Here is a 5,044-nt window from a genome sequence, read left to right as displayed (position 1 = left end):
TCATTATGTGGAATCTAATGAACAAAATAGATCCAGACACACAGAAGCATGGAACAGACTGTTGAACCTCAGGGAAGGCAGGGAAGTGTGGGTGAGTGAGAAGAGATCAACCAAAGAACTTGTATGCATATACCCATAGACATAGACAATAGGGTGGTGAAAGCCTGGAGTGGGGGACCGGGAAGGCCTAGAAGGGGTGAATGGGGGGGGGGACATAAGTAATATTTTCAACAACAAAGATTTAATTTAAAAATGAATCTATTAACTCATTTAAAAAAGCAATATAGTGTTGGTGCAGCCTCAGATGGATAGGCCAGTGGAATAAAATATAAGAGACAGACAATACATATGAAAAAATAATGTAGATAAAACTACAAATAATAGTAAAGGAAGTAATTTGTCAATAGATGGTTTTGTATTAACCTGCTCCCTATTTTGGGAAAATAAAACTGAATACCTGCATAAAACCACATAAAGGTTTGAAGGTGGACTCCAGTTGAAATAAAGCTCTAAATGTAAAACAATGTAGCTTTGTAAAATTGTCATTCATGTAGCTTTTATCGTTTTAGAAGAGATGCAGTAGAGTCTTGGTAATCTAAAGGAAAGAAAAGGCCTCTCAACTTTTCAAATACACAACCACTTAGGCAAAATATAATGATTAATTTGATTATATCAAAATTCAAGATTTCCATGGATGAAGCTCGAAGACACTAAGCTAAGTGAAATAAGCCAGTCACAAAAAGACAAATGCCATATGATTACAATTATGTGAAGACCAAAGTCAGAGAGTGAGAAAGTGGAATGATTCTTCCAGGAGCTGGGAAGAAGGGAGAATTGAGAACTGTTGTTTAATGAGTAAAGAGTTTCCATTTTGCAAGATGAAAAGAGTTCTGAAAATTGGTTGCACAACAGTGAGAATATATTTAACACTACTGAACTGCACACCTAAAAATGGTTAACATGGTAAATACTATACATAGTATGCCATATTTTTTAAACAGAGTTTCTGTTCAGTTAACAGAAAGATGAGTAGTTTCTGTTTATGTTATGACATGTTACGGAATAAGAGAAAACATTTGTGATATCAAACGCTTAAGAGAGGCAAATATCAAAATTGCATGAGAAGTTTCCATTCCAGCACGTAAGGAGTTTGGGAGCTGCCACTCCATCCTACAAGTAAAAAGCTAAACAAGCTGAAAAAGCAACAACTCTCCCTAGAACCATAAGAAAAGTGAGGTCACAGGGCAAACTGCCAATATTGAAGAAACCCATGGGAGGAACACAGAATCCCAACTTCCCGGAGTAGAAATCCAGGAGCAGCAATCTCCGTGGAAACCTGAACTTCCATGGACAAATTACTGGAAGTGCAGAGTGGGTAAGTCTGAGAGATGAAAACTTGAGGGGGACCCAATCATTAGGGAGCCCTCATTTTTGTGAGTTTTACCTCCAGGAGCTTTATCAGGTTCTTACAGTAAATACTAGAGGAAAACCCTTTGAGCTTCTGGGAGGGGAAGTTGAAAAGGGAAATACCTTGAAACATTCTGTTCTTCTTAACAAGGTCTGCACTCAGGAGAAACTGCTTAGTCAGAGCCCAACCTGCTGGAGCAGTGGTTCTCAACCTTGGCTGCACATTAGAATCACCGGAATGAGGCCCAGAAATCAGGATTTTCAAAAGATTCCCAAGTGACTCTAATGTGCAGCCAAGATTGAGAACCACTGTGCTGGAGTCTCATCAGAGCCTAACTGGCCTGGGAAAGAGAAATAACCAGCTGGGCATCAGCTTTCACCTGGAGGAAGGGAGATACCCAACTCCAGCAACTGCAGTTCTCCTGTCCCACCAAAGCAGGGAGGACGAGTAACTGAGAAGCCTGTGTGAAGTTCCCATGTAGAGGGACAGGCTCACTAAAGGACTGACACCTAATCATAGGATCATACTTCCTTTTTCCCAATACCTCACCACCACATTACTGAAGACAAACTTATAGCACCGCCTTTTATGAGTATTCCATGTCTGGCTATCCAGGAAAAATTACAAGGCAAAAACACACACACACACACACACACACACACCAACAACAACAGTTTAAAGAGACAGAGAAAGCATCAAAGCCAGACACAGGCATGGCAGGGATGTTGGAATTATCAGAATGGGAATTTAAAAATAACAATCATGATTAATTGTTATTAATGCCTAAAGATTCAAATGAATAAAGGAGAGAGCATGCAAAAAGAGATGAGTGATTTAAGCAGAGAGATGAACATTCTAAGAAAGAACCAAAAAGAAAAGGTAGAGATAAAAAAAAAAACCGCTGTAACAGAAAGAAAAGACGACTTTGATGGGCTTATTGGTAGAGTGGACACAGCTGAGGCGAGAAACTAGGCACTTGAGGATATCTCATTAGAAACATCCAAAATTAAAAAGTAGAGAGGAAAAATTTTTTTGGAAAAAAAGTACAAAACAGCATATTTAGAACAAATAGCAAAAGTGTGACATATGGGAATACCAGAAGGAGAAAGAGAGAAAGGAACAGAAGAACTATTCGAAACAATAATGACTGAGACTTTCCCCCAAATTAACATCAACATTAAACCACGGATTCATGAAGCTCAAAAATAAAAATGGCTCAAAAAAGAAAAGAAGCCTACACCTAATCATATTGTTTTCAAGCTTCAGAAAATCAAGATAAATAATCATGAAAAAAAAAATTAGAGAGGAAAAAAGCTTTACCAATAGAGGAGATATAAGAATTTCATTTGACTTCTCAGAAATCATGCATCAAGAAGAGAGTGGACTGAAATACTTAAAGTGTTCCAAGAACAAAAACACACCTAGAATTCTGCACACTGACAGTCCGTCGTGGAGACACGCGAAGGTCGGTGAGTTGGTGCGGAGTTTGTCTGGGAGCGCGTGGCCAGGCTGGGAGGATTCCTCTTGGAATTCCTCTGCTGGGGTCTGGGCTCCGTGGCCCCGCAGCTGCCGCATTTCATCCGGGTGGAGACTCAGAAGCAGCGCTTCCGGCAGCTGGTGCACAGAGGACGGAACTTTGTTGGGAGAAGTGCGTGGACAAGCCTGGGCCAGAGTTGGACGGCCGGGCTGAGGCCTGTTTTGTGAACTGCATTGAACGCTTCACTGATACAAGCCAATTCATCTTGAATCGCCGGGAACAGACCCAGAAAGGCAAGCCAGTCTTCTCAGAACGCCTTTCTGAGTGATTTCATCATTCCCTTTTTGGAAAAGGAAGGTAGTTCAAGAATGGTTGAAGAAAAGGCTACAGGGGGATGGGCTCCCACCTTTGGCCCTCTGGGAGCATCTGGTCATCTGAGAATGAACAAAGACCAATATCTTAGTGTGTTTGGGTTTAAGGGTCATATATGTATTTGGCTTTTTTTTTTTTAATGTTAATCTTGTGAAAGCAATTGGCAAATGAATGGAAAACTTTCCTAGATACATATTACTGTATGTGGGACTATGTTCTTCCGAATGCCTCATTAACTGCTTCCTATCATTTGGATACTGGAACTGCTTTTTGTAATTTGATAGTGGGACCACATGGGCAAAATCTGTCACTTGTGTGAATTGGTTTCAGATGCCTAGAGACACTGATACACATCCTGGTGTCTCTGAGAAAGGGTGGCAATGGGAGAAGAGTTACTTGGTACTTAACTAGTGTTTGACCATCAGTGCTGGGGGAAAAAATCTATGGAATATTCATACAATACAGTTCAGCTCTCTAAATTTTCTCCCTTCCTTATGCTGTGATTTACTTAAGTCTCTATATAAAGTGTGGTCTTGAGGTAATACAGGCAGCCTGAGTATCGAGAAGCCTTTAATTATAAAGGAATCTAGCCAGTGAGCATAATTCTCATTATTAAGGTGCCACGAGGAAGAATTTAACTTATGTTGAATATCAGGGTCAAAGAAATTCAAAAATGGGCCTAAATAAGTTGTAAAGATTTAGACCTGTCAAAAACTAACAGCAGTTTCAGGTAGAGATGCATGTCTAATGTTGATCAATGAGTATAGATTCCATTTATTGCATTCTCTTGATTATTGAAATGAAAGCTTCTACAAGATTCAAAAAAAAAGTGAGGGAGAATAAAGACTTTCTCAGCAAACAGAAATTGTAGGAATTGGTTGCCAGTAAACCTGCCTTGCAAGAAATGTTAAAAGAAGTACTTGAGAGAAAAGTAAAATAATATAGATCAGAAACTCTAACCTACATAAAGAAAGGAAGAGCTTTGGAGAATGAGTAAGTGAAGGTAAAATAAAAAAGTTTACTTTTATTGTTCTTTATTAATCTAACACATAGTAGTTTGGTCAAAATAATAACAAGAATAGATTCAATTATGGTATATATATATAACCATATATAAGGTTATAGCATATATATATATATATATAACTCATTATATGTATGGTTATCTATTAGTAAAATGAATGGCAGTAATGATACAAGTGACAGGAGAGAGGAATTAGTATTATTCTGTTGTTATAAGGTACTTGCACTATCCATGTAGCAATATAGTGTTATATGAAATTATACTTAGATTAGTTGTAAATGTATATTGCAAACTCTAAGGAAACCACTACAAAAAAGTTTTTTAAATAGAAGTAAAATTGATATGTTATGAAAGAAAAGTAAATGGAATCATACAAAATGCTCATTTAAAAGCAGAAAAGGCAGAAAAAGTGTAGAAGACAAAAATAGACAGAGGTGGTCTAGCAGAGTTCACATTTGGTCATTGTCCTGATACAGATGATGTAAGGAAGGTGTATCCAGCACATACTAAAGTAATAAAATAATAATAATTTGCATCTAATTTCCTGCTGGACTTAAGCTGTTCCCACTGTGTGTATGGGTGTGTTTGTGTTCATCAACATAAGAAAAAAAACCTCCTCATTTGAGTCAGCATCTCTTTGTGCATTAAAATCAGAACTCTCTCACCCCACTCACTATCCTGCAGTGGTCTGAGTATCATTTCTGACATGCTTACTCAAAATTATGATTGTTCTTACCACCTGATTAACACCTCATAAAAAATA

The 5,044-nt window shown here is 38.1% G+C and overlaps 1 pseudogene; it reads left to right on the top strand.

Annotated features, from left to right (window-relative positions):
- Positions 1–2,771: 2,771 nt before the first annotated feature.
- Positions 2,772–3,246, top strand: LOC132226742 (mitochondrial import inner membrane translocase subunit Tim8 A-like; annotated as a pseudogene).
- The last annotated feature ends 1,798 nt before the right edge of the window (positions 3,247–5,044 follow it).

Source organism: Myotis daubentonii, chromosome 2, assembly GCF_963259705.1.
Source record: "Myotis daubentonii chromosome 2, mMyoDau2.1, whole genome shotgun sequence".
NCBI lineage: Eukaryota > Metazoa > Chordata > Mammalia > Chiroptera > Vespertilionidae > Myotis > Myotis daubentonii.
The sequence above is the reverse complement of the archived record's forward strand: the minus strand, read 5'-3'. Positions and strand labels throughout refer to the sequence as shown.